A 20,375-nucleotide genomic window follows, 5' to 3' on the forward strand; every position below is an offset into this window, starting at 1 on the left:
CATTTTAGATGGGATGCTTGACATAACCCATTAAGCATCCCTCTGTGACATACCTAAAGGCTGTTGCTTTGAAAACTGAACTAGTAAAATCCAGGATGAAATATGATATACAGTTCAGCCTATGATCAGAAAGGCTTGCACTTCTGCCTTAACTAACCTGTCCCAGTCAAATGAATGATAGCTGATAGCAGAACCAGAATAACACAAAACAAACAAAAATATATTGCTTAGAATATCAAAGTCAAATGCAACACAAAGCCAAGGATAATGTACATTCTCTCGCAAGAAATCTTATCCCTGAGGTGTAGTAACTTTCCACATGATATTCTGGAATTCAAGAAAAATCTAAATATTGATTTTATGGGGTGAATAGAAGGTTTTCTTCTTTCCTCTGCAGTTGTTCTATTTGACATTCAAAAAACTCTCGTCCTTCTCTCAGAAGAGTTGGAAAATATCAGAATTTTGAACCGGAAGAATCTTCGTCCAACCCTCTGAATTTGTCTGATGAAATTAAGGCCCAAACCACACAACTAGCTAGACATGGAAAGTGAACTAAAATTCGGATCTCCTGTCTTTAGTCAAAAACTCTTTTCTCTACATCACATTAGTTTAATTTATCTTCGCCTCTTGGATGGGGCAGTAGGCAAGTTACTTGGTGAAGAAAGTCTAAGAGGAAGTGTTGTTACATAACGCTTCCTCTGCGGTGACGTAAGTTAAATTCTGGGCCCCCAAGCAAAACTTTTAGAAAAGGTCCCATCACTCTTGATTAACTGCAAAATAAGTGAAGAGTAAACAGCTGTGTAATGAAAAGTCCTCCCCACACGGCTGACCTCACTAAGATGCAGACACCCGTTCAGGCAGTAGTTACCACCATCTGCCTTTGGAAAAAACTTTCAGTTCTTTTTCTGGTTACTGTCACGGCCCCTCCTGTTCTCTAGAGTGCACGGTAAAGACTAGATGCCTTCTGTATAATGACTGTGGTCAACTATAAATATAAGGAAAATGAACACGCGCCATCTTGATGTCAAGCTAATTTTAGCTTAACAGTTTCATTTTAAGGATGCCCAACCTAGACTGGGCACATCATGGCTCAGCCAAAGAAGTTTTAAAAATGGAAATTACAAAACCACAGCGTGGAACCAAAATTGTTCAGATGGTAGTAACAGTGATTGAGATGCTCTTAGCAATGTTGCCAAGAGGAGGCCTCTCGGTGCACAGCGGTGGGCTCTTAAACCACACGGATAAATAGATTCGGTCATCGCTCTGAGGTGAACAATAGATCCTGTGTTGTGGCCTTGGCATTGTTGTAATGAATGTAAATAGTTTCTCACCATTCAGATGTGTTCTAGAGCACGTGCCGCGGGCAGGTGTGATCAAGGTTTCTTACCACGTCGTACGTACGTACTGTCTTCTCAATATTTCACCTTAGCTTTAAGCGTCAGCAGCGTCTGACTACTGTTTTCAATCCACAGAACAGCTACAGAATATGTCTGAAGATTCCAGCCTGTTATTTTTCTTCAAATCTGGGTTTCAATCTTGGTTAATGTTTACCCAGAAATATGTAATTGCGGACTTCCTCCTCATAAACCCTTCCAGAGCGCTGGCTGCCCGCGTGCATACTATTATTATCTCTTTGCCTGGGGGCTAACGTAGGGTGTGTCCACATAGTCACAGGATGGATAACCTGCTCTCTGCCAGGAAGCCTGTATGGTTAGCAGCTGCAGCTAAGAGAAAACACAGCTTGCATGTTTCCAATAATATTTGTTTTTCTTCTCCTTTGGATAAACAAAATGGAACTGGTTTCTTTATTAAAAACTCACACTTGCCTTTCCCTATATTTTTTGGATCACTCCTCATTTACTCTGTTTCCATCAGTCACTGTGATTTGGATGTACTTGACCTACTCCCTCTCCCTCATTCAACCCATCTTCCTGGGGAACTTTTTTTCCCCATCCATCACATGTAGCTTCCTCTGCAAGGCCCTCCCCGCTTACAAGCTCCCATCCTCAAAGACGAGCACACACACAGACACTATTAGAGTTTATTGCAATCTTCTGTGTGCTACCCGAGCACGCTTACACCTCTACTTAAAAAATCCTGCTCTAACTTGTATTTAACTGTGTCCATCCAATCTCCTTCAGCCAGACTGATCTTACTGATCTCTTCATTCTCGGTGTTTAGCAGTTATCTCAGTCCTAGGATGAACCTAAATAATTTTTTAGTTTTGAATTTAGGTACAACTGACCTATGTAAACTTCACCCTTTTTAGTATATGGTTCTATCATGCAGTTTTGGTAAATGCATACAGTCATGTAACCACCACAATCAAGGTATAGAGAAACTCCATTGCCCCCAAAACGTTCCTGTTCCCCATGTAGTCAACTCCTCCCCTCATTCCCAGCCCCTGGAAACCACTTTTCTGTTTCTGTACGGTTTCTGCAGGCCCACAAATGAAATAACACAGTTGCAGCCTTTTGAGTATGGCTTCTCTCACTTAGCATAACGCGTCTGAGATTCTTCCACGTTATTACTGTGGCCGTTCATTCCTCTCGATTGCTGAAGAGTATTCCATTGATGAATATACCACAGTGTTTTTACCCATTCACCAGCTGAGGGACATTGGGTTGCTTCTAGTTTGGGGCCGTTGTATGTAAATACAGCAGCTACAAGCATGCACATCACGGTTTTTGTGTGAAGATAGTTTTTATTTTATATCATCTGGATAAATAATTAGAAATAGGATTGCTGGGTCGTATGGGCAGCGTCTGTTTGACTTTATAAGAAACGGCCTGGCTATTTGTCAAAGTGACTATTTCATTTCACAATCTCAACAGCTATATATGAATTCTAGTTTCTCCACATCCTCACCAACACTTGATATTGTCTCTTTCTTTCTCTTTTCACCATCTTAACAGGTGTGTGGTGGCATCTCATTGTGGTTTAAATTTGCATTCCCCTAGAGACTAATAATGTTGAACATCTTCTCATGTGTGTATGTGATAGCCATACATCTTTGGTGAAATGTCTATTGAAATACTGTTCATTTTTGGAGGGTTGTTTGTTTTCTTATTATTGGGTTTTGAGAATTCTTTTTATAGTCTGGATATTAGTCTTTTATCAGATATGTGAATTGCAAATATTTTCCCTCAAACTGTTTAATAAATATTTTTAAATAAATTGAAATCTCATATGGAAAAAACAGTTCTTTTGAAAACGGCTTATGAGATTTAAACCTACAAAAGATGCAGCTTTGTACCTTCACCTCCTCAGGCGAGTCAACAAGACGCTTACAATATTGTAATAGAAAAGTTGGTAGTGGCCAATCTAAATTAATAAGTTTGATTGGAAATTATTTAACTGCAGCACACAGGGAGATTTTATCTAAGGGTTATGGACATCCCCCAAATCACTAAAAAAATGATTTATCATTTAAGGACTTTTTTTCTTTGAAAGAAAGTCATAATAGAAAATATACATTATGCACATTTTTCTGAGCAATTAGGTATTCGTTTTTCAAATAATTTCTACCATAGAAATCAATTCTTAGAATAGGTATATACCTCTACCAAGACAAGTCTGATGGGTAAACCACTCAGTATTGAAAGCTTCCTCCTCACTCGCATTGAAATCAGTCTGTTGAAAAGTATATTAAAGGATGATGCAGTCAACTTTTGTGCATAGATACGTATAGGCTATTCTTTACTTTGAGGGCCACGGACTTAATGTTCCTAAGAGGATCTTCAGTCCTATAATAAAATATTCCATTGTCATTCCTTGCTTGAAGGGAAAATTTTACAGGAATGGGAGGAAGTTTTATTACTATTTCTGGAAATGAGGTATTCTAACATCGAGTGAATACCTGCTGGGTGAAAGGACCCACAAGTGCCGCAAAATGCTGCATTTTTCAGGCATATTTATTCCCAACCAATCACTAAGCATATACTATTTGTTCCATATTATGGACATCACAGAAGAACTGCTAGATATAGTTGCTACCTTCAGTGGGAATTCCTCCTAGTGAAGGAGACAAGAAAATAACACAAAATATTAGCAACAACACCAGACAGTGTTGATTATTAGGTAAAGACCAAAGATAAAGAGAACAAGGGGAGTCCGCTGAGTGGAAGGAGAGGAAGCTATCCATACAGACTAGATATTTCTCTACTAACGATTCAAAAGGGCCACCCAATACTATTCTACTTGCGACAGTTCATTGGGACAATGAGGTTCAGGTCTAATGATATGAAGTCAACTCTTAAATCTTAGGTTTTCACCACTCATTCTGGCTGTAACTAATGTAGGGGTTCAGAAGAGGAATAAAACCAAAACCTAGAGGCATCAGAGAAAATTTCATAGAGGAAATGGGATCAAAGCTGAACGCTGAAGCATGGATAGATTCTGCTTAACAGAAGAGAAACAGGAGAGCAGTATGAAGGAACCAAAAGGGCAGCTGTGGAATTTGTCATTCTTGGGTCTCCCAGCATCTAATGTCCCTGATTATCATAGAAGGTAAAAGTGCCAGGTATTTGCTTTCTGAGTCTCCCCGACTAGCACATCATGGCATAGGCCCTGCCAATTGAATCACCTGCCCCAGACTTGGAATCACCATCTGGTGCTGTGTCGGGAGGAAGTAGGTAGCATGCAGCATGCACGTGGACGATGTGTGGCCGGATCCTCATCCCAGAGGCAGCCAGAGCAGGGGCTCAAATAACAGGACCCATGTCAGTGAGGCCAGTGGTGTGGTTAGCGGCAAAGAAGTGTCTTTAGTGGGTCCAGCCCACAGTATGATTTGGGGCATTGCTCCTGGATACGTGGCCTCCAAGCCTAGGATTTTTCTGGAAGTCTGTGAGCCGTTCAGTATCTTTTTAAGAATTTTCTTTTCTACTTCCATCAGCTAAAAGCACTTTTTGATACTTAGAGTAGTAATGGGCATTATATTCTAAGAAGCTGTTTATCAATTTTCATGTCCCCGTGTAAAGCATCCATTAGGAGTCCACCTTCATTTTTCTTAGCAGGCAGCGTAGCACAGGAGTCAAAGGCATGTCTCTGGAGTCTTGTGGCCCTGGGCCTAAACTCCAGCAACATGTGAAAACAAGTCTGTGGGAAATTCTGGGGCCCTCAGCAAGCTGTATGACCACATCATATACTTTCACACCTTCCTCACTCGTTCCCAGTAAATATGTGTTTGTTGAATATGCATTCAAGGGTCCAAGATCCTTTCCATTCATAACTTTCATTAGAACCAATATAGATTTTCTGCCCGTGCATAACAGAATTAAAAGATAATAAGATCAAACTCAGTGACCCTTGGTATAACCCACCCTTCTAAGCTCATTAAAACATGGCCCAAGGGGCTTCCCTGGTGGCTCAGTGGTTGAGAGTCCGCCTGCTGATGCAGGGAACACGGGTTCGTGCCCCGGTCCAGGAGGATACCACATGCCGTGGAGCGGCTGGGCCCGTGAGCCATGGCCGCTGGGCCTGCGCGTCCGGGGCCTGTGCTCCGCAACGGGAGAGGCCACAACAGTGAGAGGCCCGCGTACCGCAAAAAAAAAAAAAAAAACATGGCCCACATTTAGCCCGCATTAGCACATTGCATTTCTTCTAGTGGTATTTAACTTCTTGTTCGCTATTTAACTTCTCACCAATTGCCTCACAAATAAGCTTGTTTCCTGGAAGACAAAGACTGTCTGTATCTTTGGATTTTACCGCTATACCCAACACAGGGCTGGGCATGTAGAAGTTACTCAATACCTATTTCCTGAATGAAATAAAGTCTGTGGAAGTACCTCGGAACAACCATTTTATTGTTTCTCACGATTTTGTGGGTCTGTGATTTGGGCAAGGCTCAGCTGGGTGATTCTTCTGTTGCATGTGTATCGATGTAGGTAATTCTTTGGTGTCCAAATAGCGGCTGGGCTTGTCTGCTTAACTTCCATGTCTTGCATCTTGGCAGGGACAGCTGGAAGGCTGAACTCAGCAGTAACTGTCAACCAGAACACTTAGGAGAAGCCTCTCCAGGATGACAGCTGCAGAGTGGTCACCTCTTGCTTGGCAGTTCAGGGTTCCAGAGCAAGTGTTGCAGTCAACAAAGCCAAAACTGCCTGTTCTTACAACACCTAGCCTTGGAAGTCTCACAGCATCACTTCTTTCACACTCTGTTTTTCAAAGCAGTCTTAAGTCTGTCCAGATCCAAAGAGAGGGGACGAGACCCCTCCTCTCAATGAATTTGCAGCCATGTTTTAAAACTGCCACAGTCCTCCCTCTGGCCACAAATGCCAACATACCTCCCACATTAAAAACAGACTCAACTCCCTCCCAAAACCCTCCATTATGGCACCAGATGCTGGCCTAGGCTCAGGATAGAAGTCCAGGATCTCACCATCAAAATCAAGTACTTATCAGGAGTTTCCTATAGGCGCCTCATTGATAAATCTTAAATCTTGTTTCTATGAACTCAGTTGAAAGTCAGGGATTAATCTGAAAAGTAAACTGAGAATTATATTTTGCGTAAAAAGATGGAAGAGACTAGAAAGAAGCATTTCAAGGAATGCTTTCAATTTACTTCAAATAATATATCAAATATTACCAACAATAAAACTCAAGGAGCTAAGGTCTCCCCTGGGCCTGGCCATAAACGAGGCACTTAGAAAAGCACAGTGAATCTGGAGCCACTAGGGGATCATTTGATGTTCCATTTAAGGCACATTCCTAAGCATCTTTCTTATTCCCAGGAACGCTGCTCATCAACTAACATTTATTCAGTGCTTAAAGGTTCTGACCTGTCGTTGGAAGTGCTATGGGGGTTCATTCAAATATGTTTAATCCAAACATGTCTACATTCTCTCCTTCGCTCAGTGCCAAGGACCATGAACAAGTGACTCATAATGCAATTCTCACACTGCCCGTAGAAGCTGAAGTAGAAAACAAAGAGGTCTGGGGGATTTTTAACATTATTTTGATTAAAATGATGAACAGCGCACATCCACAAACAAATGCATTAAATGGCAAATTAATGGGTCATCAAGGACTGCTGAAGCAGGAGAAAAAAATGGCGGGAAATGGACCTGGGCCCCAGAAGCATGGATTTAGTGTCTGATTTCTGCCACCTTTATACTCTGAGCAAGGCTTTTCCCCTCTTTATGCCTCAGTTTCTATAAAATGAAGACTCTAGAAAAAAAAATGAAGACACTAGGAGTTACTTTACCAAACCCTTCTAAAGATCAAATGAGGTAAAAAGGGGAATAAATGTTAAAAACTGTGAAGTGCTGAAATAAAGTGTCATTAGGGTTTTTTTTCTTAATTGGAGTATAGTTGATTAACAATGTTGTATTCGTTTCAGGTGTGCAGCAAAGTGATTCAGTTATACATATACATGTATCTATTCTTTTTCAAATTCTTTCCCCAATTAAGTTATTACAGAATATTGAGCAGAGTTCCCTGTGCTATACAGTAGGTCCTTGCTGGTTATCTATGCTACCTATAGCAGCGTGTACATTAGGTTTTGATTGACTTTAATAATCAACTTTCACTTAAAACTCCACACAGGTATGTAAATTTGTGGTGGCAATCTCTCCTCCCAGCGACCTAATACACATGGATATTTATTGAACACATTTATTCCTCATTTAACCTTGGACTTAATGTCAGTCCTCCATTCTTTCTATTAACAGGCACACAGATCCATTTGGTGACGTATGTCACAGTGTGTTACAAGTGCATTAAGTGTAATGTGGCAGAATGAGGGCAATCTGTCTCCGTGTGCTTCCTGTCATCACTTCCCCCCAATTCAAACCTCATCACCTCTCCTCTAGATCACTGGCCTCCTCAGGAGTTTTCCAACATGTGTTTCATCAGATTAAAATTGATCCACATTGCCAAAAATTAAGTACCTATTCCTTATTCTGGCACTCAAAGCCTTCCACATATGTCCCCCCAAATACCTTTCCAGTATTCTTTCTCAGAAACCCCCTAGAGAACACCTATACTCTAGTTAAACAAATCACCTGGCTTTTCCTAGGACACGCTCCGCCTCATTTTCTTGCCTGCGCTATTCGCTCCACTTGAAAACCTCTACACCCGTCTCCTGTTAAAATCTGACCAATACTTTAAGGCAACTTACAGACTTGGGAAAAATAAAATGAAGCCACATCAATAATGATAATACTCGTACAGAAAGTCACAGGAACTAATCTGGTGTGCCAGGCAAGACCACAACGTACAGACAGCTATAGAACTGGGAAGATAATGTCAGTGTGTTACAGCTGAAGTTTGCATGGTTCCTGCCATAAGAATTTTGGAAAAGTTCCTCACCCCTGGGACTTTACTGTACTGAACAAGTAGACGGTACCCAAAAATCTGTCAACTATGACAATAACTGGCTGTCTTTTATGTACAGTTCTCATCACATAAGCCCAACTTAATGGTGCCAAAACAATCCATCATTTTGTTTTATTTGGTATTTTAATGCAAAACAGGTCTCCCAAAAATCTATCCAAAAGTTGTATTTTCCAGACCTTTGACAAAGAAACTTCTTGGTTGTTTTGTTTTGTTTTTATGTCTTCTGAAACCTTGGTAAAGCGATTGCAAGCACATATTATCTTGCATTTTTTATCTTCACAGAGGCTTTAACATTTTTTTTAACTTCTTAGCTTTATAAAGTTTGAGCAAAGGATCCACACACAAGTAAAAGTGAACTTAGATCAGATTTGCAACCACCTATGACTCGCAGAGAAATTGCCGTCTACTGCCCAAGACAGATTTATTTCAAAAAGGTTTCATTGGCTCCAACCATTTAAGAGTATGCTAACAATTGGAGAAAATGTCTGCAAATCACACATCTCATAAAGGGATAGTACACAGAACATATTTTTTTTTTTTTTAAAAAAAAACCTCTTAAAACTCAAAAATATAAGAAACAAACAAATAAATAATAAAAGTACGCTAGCACTGAGTGGTGAACTCAACGCATAAAGTACTACAAGCCCATAAAAGTAACCCTCAAACAAAGGCTACATGACAAAAGGCCATCCTCTGATGTAAACTAACCAGAATCCGCAGAAGATGGTTGGAATTAGTGATCCGCCGCTGAGCCACTCAGCTGCTGAGGCGGCACAGGGAGTCCCAGCAAGGACCACTATAATTTTTAAGCCTGTAAAATTGGCCAGCAATGACAGCATAACAATCACAGCCCTTCTCAGAAAAATAAATGAGCTTTTCCTTTCCTCTCATGGTAGCTTTTATATTACATACAAAATATTGACAAGCACTGATTCGCAAGATGACTTCCCCGAGGCAACCCAACCTACAATGTGCTTTGGAGATAATTTGCCACCAACAAAAGGATCTCACGCTGCATCATCAAGGAAAGGCCCCCCTAATATGAAATCAATTACCCAGTGCGTCCTGAGGGCCTATTATGTGCGATGCCTTACAAAGAAGATTAAGACAAGACAGGCAAAGAGGTCAGCCTTTACTCAGCACGTGGTACTAGGTATTCAGCCCAAAGTGCTTTCATAGCTACATCACTCAATCTCCATGAAACCCTGGAGTTAGGTATTATTACTCATATTTTTACAGGTTAAAGAATTGAGGCTCAGAGTAATTAAACAACTCTCCCAGGTCACAGACACATAAATTGTGGTCAAAAGTATCCACAGTTTGAACCCAGGCCTCTCTTCCTTAAAACGCATGCCTCTTCCAGTGCACACCTGCTTTCCTGAAGTACAGCTCTTGCCCTCAAGGAATTTACCTTCTGGTAAATCTGAAACCTTTGAGACTCACAACATGTAAAGCGTGTTGGAATGAAACAGTTTGGTGGTCAAATGATATAAGCAGAGGAGTACCTTAAATATAAAAGGGGGAGAAAATAAAGAAATTTAGTGGTGTTTTGCTGACACTGTGGGTGACAGAAATGGTCTTCTCAAACTCGCTCTAATTAAAATAGATTGTCTACTTGACAAGTATTTCTATTTAGTGGAGAAAACTGATTCCAGAGAATAGCAGAGCTGGAAGAAAATATACTTTTAAAACCATCCAACAAAACTTCAACTATATTTACTATATTTCTAAGTGAGATTCTCAAACAGGAATGCATTGGTCAGCTGACCCAAACATCCAATTCATCAAGAAGTTAGATATTGCATTATAAATTCATAAACTGACCTTTTAAAAAGTAACACCTAGTCTCAAAAATTATATAAATAAGACTTGGGCTTCCCTGGTGGCGCAGTGCTTGAGAGTCCGCCTGCCGATGCTGGGGACGTGGGTTCGTGCCCCGGTCCGGGAGGATCCCACATGCCGCGGAGCGGCTGGGCCCGTGAGCCATGGCCGCTGAGCCTGTGCGTCCGGAGCCTGTGCTCTGCAACGGGAGAGGCCACAACAGTGAGAGGCCCGCGTACCGCAAAAAAAAAAAAAAAAAATATATATATATATATATATAAAAGTAAGACTCATATGCCCCTGCCCTATTATCTCTGGAAAAAATAATAAAGTCAAATATCCAAATCTGCTCAGTAGTGACCCCCACCAAGGCTCAGGAGTCTAAGCTCCACCAGGCAGAGTCCCAGCCTCAATTTTCTTGCTTCCTTCAGCACTGTCAAGGTACTCCGTGGAATCTAAATCTTCTCCTAGTTGCAGGGAGACATTCATGCACAAAGGAACAAAATCATCTCCCAATTAACATTCTAAGAACCTTAAGGAATGGGTATGCCATACATAACACTCTCAGTGAGGGAACAGACACTTAGAAGATCATATATAGGGTTGTGGTTTAAATCAGGATATTATAATTTTCTTTTCCAGTAGAGTGCATTTCCTCACCCATTTGTAACAATTTTTACTTGACTGTACTCCCTCTTAATTTCACACTCATAAGAGCTTGGATCCAAGGATGGCTGCTGAACATGGCTTTAAATTAGAGAGGCTGAACAGTATGAAATAGCCAATAACCATTTTTACATACAAAAAAAAAAGCAGTATCATATGTACAAACTAATAGAATGAAAAATCCCAAGGGTTTCCGGTGTGCTAAAGGGTCTTTAAGTAGAATCTTTTCTTTCTCTGGAGGATTTCAATGTTTCCCTGAAAGGCATCTCTAGGTTTCTTCCAACCCTCATAGCTATTTGTCAAAAGTCAATCCTCTAACTGCCTTGGGAGGTTTTGTTTCAGAGAAATTATACAGCAGAAAAATCCAGGCTTCTTTCAGAGGATAATTCCGAAACCATAGGAAATAATCCGATAAAAATATAGGACCTTTTAACGTGTGAAGGCAATAGAAATGCTCTCCGAAGTGTAAACAGTTTAAGACTCTGTAATACCTGGTTCTTCCACCTCAGCAAAGGAGTTTGTTCCATCTCTGCTGAAGAAAATCTCCATCAAGACATTACAGGTGATTTAGCTTGCAAACTAGTTTAGTCCTGTATGAGCTCCACCAAATTGTATTTATGGACTTTCATAAAGTGAGAGCAACAAAGACGCTTCACCTGGGTCCCCAAGCTGGGCTGGCACAGGGGCCAGTGAAAGCAAATGCCTTATTTTAAGATCCCTACATTCACAGCCGTGCTGCTCTCCACCTCTCCCAGCCCCACCTCGCTGGGAAGTGTAGATGGAAGGATTTGGTTTTATCCCCCAGGAGGCCCAGTACAGACACACAGCATGAAAATAAAGCATACAGGATAATATGCTTATTCTCTGGGCGGGTAAATGTTTACACTACACTTGCTCCTTGCAGATCCTGCACTTCCTCTTACCTGCCCTCCTCAGGCCAGCATCCAACAGCGCTGCCTAAGAAGATCGCCTAGGCCTTCTCTTGCAACAGCACAGAAATAACTCATCTTGACAACGATACGGATGTGGGGATGCAGGCGTAGGTAGACAGAAGAACGCGTGTGCATAATCCTTTTTTCTCTAGGCTATGCCGGCTCTGGCCAGGATTGTGAAGGTTTGGTTACTATTTATAGAAGAGGTGACAGCAAAGAGGGTAAGAGGTCTGGCTCTCCCCAAAGGAAGCAATGATCATCGGTGACCGCTAAGATCACGAAAGGGAGACAACACTTACTAGGCACATCTTCTGAATTATTCTTGCTGAAAAAATATAATATCTAACCTGAGTGAGGTCAACCTCTAAATCTAACTACCAGTTCACAGAAGATGGAGAGGGACAGAGGAACGAAAAGCAAAGCCACAGGTCCGACGTAAGCAGGAGGGGAGATGTGATGGTGGCAGCACGGGGAGTGCTCTCTAACCACTAGACAAACTAGATGCCCAGCACGTGGATCCTTCTACGGTGTCTTGCCGTGCGGACATTCCTTCACTCTGTCTAGAGGGATCCCACACTTGGGCAGATTTTATTTTATTTTTTTTTAACATCTTTATTGGAGTATAATTGCTTTACAATGGTGTGTTAGTTTCTGCTGTATAACAAAGTGAATCAGCTATACATATACATACATCCCCATATCTCCTCCCTCTTGCGTCTCCGTCCCTCCCACCCTCCCTATCCCACCCCTCTAGGTGGTCACAAAGCACCGAGCTGATCTCCCTGTGCTATGCGGCTGCTTCCCGCTAGCTATCTATTTTACGTTTGGTAGTGTATATATGTCCATGCCACTCTCTCACTTCGTCCCAGCTTATCCTTCCCCCTCCCGGTGTCCTCAAGTCCATTCTCTACGTCTGCGTCTTTACTCCTGTCCTGCCCCTAGGTTCTTCAGAACCTTTTTTTTTTTTTTTCAGATTCCATATATATGTGTTAGCAGACAATATTTGTTTTTCTCTTTCCGACTTACTTCACCCTGTAGGACAGTCACTAGGTCCATCCACCTCACTACAAATAACTCAATTTCCTTTCTTTTTATGGCTGAGTAATATTCCATTGTACATGTGTGTTGGGCAGATTTTATATCACCCCTTTATTTCTTCCTCTCACTGAGCAAACGTCTACCTCTTTTTGTGCTGAGAGTGCTATAGGCCACGTGGTTAGACTGCCAACTACTCTGCCCGGATTCTCTTCCCTCCAGGGTTCTAGGTTGGAGTCACCAACAGAGACTTCGGACAAGACCTGAGAGGCACAAGTGAAGTCTTCAGTAGGACGTGGTGACAGAGGAACAAGTCCCAGGGGGCCTCGTCCCCTCTTCTTCACACGTAGCTCTTTTTCCCAGTTGTGAGCCCTGCCGAGCACCAGTGTCCCACTACCGATCACGTGGTCACAGACCCTCTGCAGCTACCCAGAAGCAGCAGCTTCCCGAGGAAGCTTTCCACCAGTTCCCCCTTCCCAGTCCCACTTCAGCAGCCACATGGCCTGTCTCCTCAGATCTCCCCACAGCTCTGACTTGCCCCCTAGGCCAGTACTCCGCCCATTTCTTAAGGAAGTGACTCCTCTGACCTTCCAACTCCCCTTTCTGGACCTCCCCTTCGCTGACCCTCCCACAGTGTGTAAGGTTTAATTCCTATAATAAATACCTCAGCCCACACTCAGAGGGCACTGTTTCCCCGGGGAACCCTGTATGACACACACCTATCAACTCCAGGAGCTGGATCGTCTTCCCAGAGCCTCCCAAGGTAGACAGTTCTAATCCTGCTTCAGGAGAGCCTGTGAGGCCTGGAGGGTGCCGGTGATTTCTCACCATCGACCTCACTGCTGCCGGTGATCACACCCAGCACCTCAGCGTTTCTGCTGGGATGCGGTTTCACCCCTCTTACATCAGGTCACTCTCTCTCCGAAGACCACCCATGGCATTTAATCGGTTTCTTTTGTTTAACTGGAGCTCATTTACTCTAGCTTTTAGAATCATTTTTCCAAGTGCTTTATTCCACACATTCAGTGTTTCTTCTAAATAGTCACATTTGACCAGTACGTGTTCACATCTTTATCTAATCCATTGATCCGTGGGAAAGGGCCCAGGACAAATTGCTACTGTTACAGACTCCTCTCAAGGAGTCTCTTTTGGATATGACTGTCATGTCCAGGTTTCCACGGAACCCCAGGTAAATCAACATCTAATGCAGGAGACTTGGTCAAATTAGGTAGTGTAAAAGTTAAACAAATAAAGAGATATACCAGTGGCTTTAAACGTGGGAAAATAGTGCATCACTGAAAATAGGAAGAGACAATAGGGCAGGTGTTTTCACACTGTATGCAAGATATCCAAGATGATACATTTAATTTTAGATGCCTTAGGTTGGAGGTCTGTGGAGAAATACCTGAACTCAAATGGACACTTGCATAGGAGTGATACTGTATTTGAATACACAAGGGTAGATTCATTCTTTAAAAGGTAATAAATAGGTAAAGACAGAAAAAAGGGGGAGGCCAAAAATAGTACATTAGTAATGTCTGTGTCATATGCACATATGATCTCCTGAAAGTTAGTAGCTGCTCCTAGCACATTACCATTTACATATGTAAATATGCAGATACATGTAACGTTAATTTACATACTTATACCAATTTGGATCTCCAGGACTAGGAACCACATGGAGAGTTAAGAAACCCCATGATTCTCCTATTATCACCTCCTGAAGCCCGGTATTGTTGAACAAGGAAGGTTCTCTTAACTTATATATACATGATGACCAGGAGAGTGACCCAAATTGTAGAACACATTTTATCTAAGTTTGCCGCTTTGCTGGAATGGGACTTTTTCCCCCCATTTAAATATCTTTAGACTTTGATCCACATATGGACAGAACTGTGAGACTGCCCATCACTCGGGGACTGGTTGAATAAACTCTGCAGCTCTCAAGGGGATGAGAAGCGTCTATATATCTGCTAAGTAGTGACCGTCAAGATACATGGCATAAAAATGTGAAAAGCCAAGTAGAGGAAAATATGTATCTCAAGCTAACATTTATCTAAGAAAGTGGAGATGGAGGAGATACCCGTCAGCTGCAAATCGGCCCTCGCCATCTACCTCTACAGGGATTAAATCACGTGCTGCTGCAGCTGCTGATTTTCAACACCCCCTGAAAGGAGTTCAGGGTGGACAGCAGAAGTGAGGCACTCTGTGCTCTGGGAAAAACTGGCAGAACAGGTCTTCAGATAGATATTTTCAGGAGAGGATTTTATGAGCCCAATTCTTGTATACTCATATCTAGAGAAGCACTAAAATCCTTCATGGTGACGTCTGCTCCCCGTGACTAGCAGTAACCTGCACGACACTAGCAGAAACCTCTGCAAAAAATATGTGCCTGATTGCATGCACTCCCCATTCACCAAAATCACCTTTGGAGCAGTTTCTCCGAGCTATCTGAGATGCTGTCTCCCAGGCTATAGTCCTCATTTTGCCCCAAATAAACCTTAATTCACAACTCTCACATGGTGCATTTTTTTTAAGTTGGCAACCAATAGCTACACGTACTTGCTCCTATTTAAAAAAAAAAGAATGATAAACAATGAAATTTTAAAAATTAGTTAACGGTGGATGGGGAGACAAAAATGGAAGCCAGACGTCTCTGAATAGATCTTGTTTCACATAACTTCAAAACAAAATTAAGAGAAATTTAAAATAACTACACTACAACTCTAAAGCAGAATGAAACAAATAAATTTAACCACCAAGCACATTTTTAGATTGTACAGAGAACAATTCATTTCAAGTGACTTTAAAAGACAATAATTTGACTGTACATCCCTAGTGGTATATACTCTAAAGATGAATTACACAATAAATTCAAACTGGTTTTGATAATCATATTTTAATACTATTTTATATTTTTATTCTGAAATATTAATTATATATATAGTTATATATAAATTTATAAAGAAAGAGAAAACAAATAATTATTGGTAACAACTCAATAAATTGAGTTACACAATAAATTCAAACTGGTTTTGATAATCATATTTTAATACTATTTTATATTTTTATTCTGAAATATTAATTATATATATAGTTATATATAAATTTATAAAGAAAGAGAAAACAAATAATTAATTATTGGTAACAACTCACTATTTAGTTTCTCTTTATAAAGAAAGAAAAGGAAGAAAGGTGCAAGGGGGAGAGAGGAAGGAAGCAAGGAAGGAAGGAAGGAAGGGAAGGAGGGAGGAAAGAAGGAAGGAAAGGAAACAATGACCACCCTAGTAGCAATAAGCACCCCCCATACCCAGGCTGTGGTCTCTAAATAATACTGTTTCCCATGAAGGAATGCCAGCTCCTTGGAAAAATGCTTAATTCCAGGTTAGGGCAAGAAATACACAAGATAAGCCTAGAACATCTTGTCATACCAGAAAATAAGGGGGCTGCTGAATATGACTGAAGGACTCATAAACCAAACTTGAAGAGGCTCCCACTGACCCAACGGGACAATCTGAGCATTGATAAGAAAAATCCATCAAAGAAGTACCAAATACGTTTACTACAACCATTAATATGTTTAAACATCCATAAGTTCAATATGCTCCTTGAAACACATGAAGTGATCAACTTTGGCTGATGTGAAAAAACCAACTCACTGAAACTAGTAAAGAGAGAGAGAGAGAGAGAAATAGAGAGAGAGGCGTTTGTGAATCCAGCATCTATCTGGGATTTCCTGTGCATACGATACATCAGGATAACCAAACTGTTGGTATTGGGAAAGTATTACAGTAAATAAATGAAGAAGAAATGAAAGAATATCACAGATCTAGACAATCATCTTCCAAGCTGTTAATGTCACAAAAATAGAGACAATGTGCGTCTTATGGAAGAGTGTGTTTTTTTTAAGCCATTACTTTTTTAGCAGTACTTACTAAAATATTTATGGATGATATGTTAGGATGTCTGTGTTTTCTTGAAAATAATCCAGGAAGGGGGCTGGGAGACCACTAAGCAGGTTGAGATACAGATAGAACAAAATTGGCCAATGGGGCTTCCCTGGTGGCGCAGTGGTTGAGAGTCCGCCTGCCGATGCTGGGGACGTGGGTTCGTGCCCCGGTCTGGGAAGATCCCACATGCCACGGAGCGGCTGGGCCCGTGAGCCATGGCCGCTGCGCCTGCGCGTCCGGAGCCTGTGCTCCGCAACGGGAGAGGCCACAACAGTGAGAGGCCCGCGTACCGAAAAAAAAAAAAAAAAAAAAAAAAAAAAAAAAAAATTGGCCAATGGTTGTGACAGCTGGGAGATGGTAAATGGAAGTTCATTGCACTGTTCTCTCTACTTTTGCATATGTTTGAAATTTTCCATAATCAATTTTTTTAAACTGATGAGGCTCTGAAGCCAAACTGCCTGGGTTTGAATCCCAATTCAGCTACTTAATAGAGATGTAATCTTGGGGAAATTATAGCAAGTTGTGTAACTTCTCTGTAACTCGCCTTCCCCATCTGTAAAAAGGGATGATACAAATGGCCTGTTATGAGGATCAAATGATATAATACATATAAAGTATCTAGAATAATTCCTGATACACAGTAAACACTTAAATGTTAGCTATTATCATCTTTAGGATCCACAAAATTGGATGAAGCCTGGGCTTAGAGTTTCTGCATTGTTAAATGGTTAAGATTGGCTCATGAGAAATTGTTATTCCTTCTTCTTACTGAGGAGCAAAACAGGCGTCCAACAATCCCCCTTCCTCCACACAACAGCTAAATAGACTACAAAGATTGACCAATCTTTCAGTCTTCACCATTCTGATGCACTATCTGCTGCTCCCAAAGAAGGAGAGGCTTCAGGTCAATGCTGCCACGTGCTTCTCTCCACTCCCCAAGGGACTCCTCTTTCTCTCCCAGCACCATGTCCAGGGCCAGCCCACAGTTTCTCGCTGAGACCTCTAGTGGTGGTGCAGTTTAGCAGAAAACCAGTAGACTGGAGTCAAAAGCCCTGGATCTTCATCTTGTCTCTGTCCCTGAATAGCTGTGCAACCTTGGATAATGGCTTGATCTTCCCAGAATCTGGGCAACAAGATGTTGCCAACATTTTTGGAACGCTTGTCTTGAAACTCCCTTTGCAGACTATTAGAAAATTCTCGTGAGCCCCCTTCAATGACAGCAAACCTTCAGCCTCTGAGGGTAAAATCATAACCATACACAGCCAAGATGATGTGAAGGAAGTACGTCATAAAGCTGGCTTTGGTTTAAAACCTGATGTAACTATTAATAAGGGAGATCAAATTTCCTTTTAGGAAGCATATACTGACTTTTAAAAACAGTCCTGAAGAAGAGCAGTGACCAAATTCCCAGATTAAACATAAATGGCTTCTTCAGAAGATGTCTGCCTTACAAAACTTTCCTTGCGCTATGTTTGCTAATTTTTCTTTAAGCCAACTTTGTTACTTTTAAATCTCACCTTAAAAAGAATCATAGTCATGCCACCTACAAAGTACTTGAGTGTGTGGGCTTTGTCCTTTGTATAGATGTATTCACGTAGGTAAATTTACAAGTCAAAAAATCATAAAATGATTCCTATTTCAAGTTAACAGCTTAAAGAAATTCAGTACCAGTGGGAGCTTGATTGATTGTGTTTCATCCTCTGTAAAATGGGGCTCAAAGTAATATGCCTACCTCATAGGGTTGTTTTAAGGATTAAGTGAGTAAATATACGAAAAGTATTTAGACAAACTAGCTTATAATAAAAGCCATGTATGTGTTAGTTACTATTATCCTTATTAATGTTTCACTGTTTCCAGTTCTCAAAAATAAAATGTCTCTCATTCAGTTTCATTTTTCATTCATCCTGTTTATGGCAAATGTATTGATAGATTCATACCTGAGTGCACACACATTTCTGAGGATTTGAAAGGCTCTTAAAATTTCTTCCTATATTTAGGCAGGCATTCTTATCTTGATAGATAAGCTTATATGCAAATACATGGGTTTCTACATAAGGGCTCCAACACAGACACTGATTATGGGATGACTACCTACTTCCGGTTTTCAGAAAATACCTATACATACCTATCAATCAGCAAATATTTACTGCATGCCAACTCTACCCAAGTTAATGTGGTAGGAAGTATGGAAATACAGGGAGAAAAAGGCACAAGCCTACTCCTGGGGAGGACAGTATCCCAGTTGAAGAAGGAGAAACATTTGCATATGAATCTGGTGCACCAGTTATGGTTACAGGTCACCTGTGAGTGCTAAGTGACTGGGGCAAAGGTAATGATGTTCTTCCACCTGCAGTGGAAGAACAGGGGTGGGGAAAAGGCAGAGAAGGCTCTAGCGACCAGGATAGTTCAAAATCCTTTCGGAGAAGATGGACCTGAGCCGAGGCTTTAGCGATGAGTAAGATTCAGAAAAGGGAAAAGGAGGGGGAAGGGCATGAACAAAGGGAAGGAGAGATTCTGAGTGGACACTGGGACGATCACACAGACTCAAGCAGAGAGCTGAGGTAAAGAAATCGTGGCAGAGAGAGTTAGCACAGGTATCCAGACTCTGACACCAGCCTAAAGAATTTCAACTTTATGTCAGAAAGTGAAAAACAAATACCGTATGCTAACACATATATATGGAATAGAAAAAAAAAATGGTTCTGAAGAACCTAGGGGCAGGACAGGAATAAAGACACAGAGGTAGAGAATGGACTTGAGGACACGGGGAGGAGGGAGGGTAAGCTGGGACGAAGTGAGAGAGTGGCATGGACATATATACACTACCCAATGTAAAATAGATAGCTAGTGGGAAGCAGCCGCATAGCACAGGGAGATCAGCTCGGTGCTTTGTGACCACCTAGAGGGGTGGGATAGGGAGGGTGAGAGGGAGACAGAAGAGGGAGGAGATATGGGGATATATGTATATGTATAGCTGATTCTCTTTGTTATACAGCAGAAACTAACACATCATTGTAAAGCAATTATACCCTAATAAAGATGTTAAAAAATCTAAAAAAAGAATTTCAACTTTATCTCATGAGTGATACAAAGGTTATAAGGGTTTTGAACAAAGCTTTGACATGAGTCAAGTAGTATTTTAAGAAAATTTCTAGATTTGGGTCCAAAGAGCCTTCTGTGGCTGAACTATTTGCAGATATGGAAATTTGTGATTCCTTTCTCTCCCATTTTCAAGAATTCTGTGGCCCATTTGCCTGTGTTTACCACACTGTCGATTCGTATAATCCCTCAGAGTTGAGTTCCCCTTTCCAAAACAGGACAAGACTGAGGTAGCAAGCACGTGATTTGCCAAAAACTAAATCCATCTCGTACTCAGACTGCATGGCCACGTGATCCTTCTAAATTGGGTACTGACAACTCCTCAGGCTCTGAAACTGTTAGAAGAGAGACACATGCATTCAAATGCCGGCTCTCTTCCCTTAGTAGATTGTTATGGAAATAGAGAAGCATTGCTTTTTTCTTTTTTCCTGACAGTAAAAATTTTTTCTTGTTTTTCCTGATTATATAAATAATACATGCTTACTGTCAAAAATTAAAATACATCAAAGAATAAGGAAGAAGTCACCTGGAGTCC

At 41.2% G+C, this 20,375-nt stretch overlaps 1 long non-coding RNA gene across 5 annotated transcripts in view; it reads right to left on the bottom strand.

Moving 5' to 3' along the window:
- Positions 1 to 20,375, bottom strand: part of LOC307185615 — a 114,447-nt gene that overhangs the window by 32,875 nt on the left and 61,197 nt on the right. The gene's annotated exons all lie outside the window — the stretch shown is intronic.

The sequence above is a fragment of the Stenella coeruleoalba genome (genome assembly GCF_951394435.1).
Source record: "Stenella coeruleoalba genome assembly, chromosome: 4".
Classification (NCBI taxonomy): domain Eukaryota; kingdom Metazoa; phylum Chordata; class Mammalia; order Artiodactyla; family Delphinidae; genus Stenella; species Stenella coeruleoalba.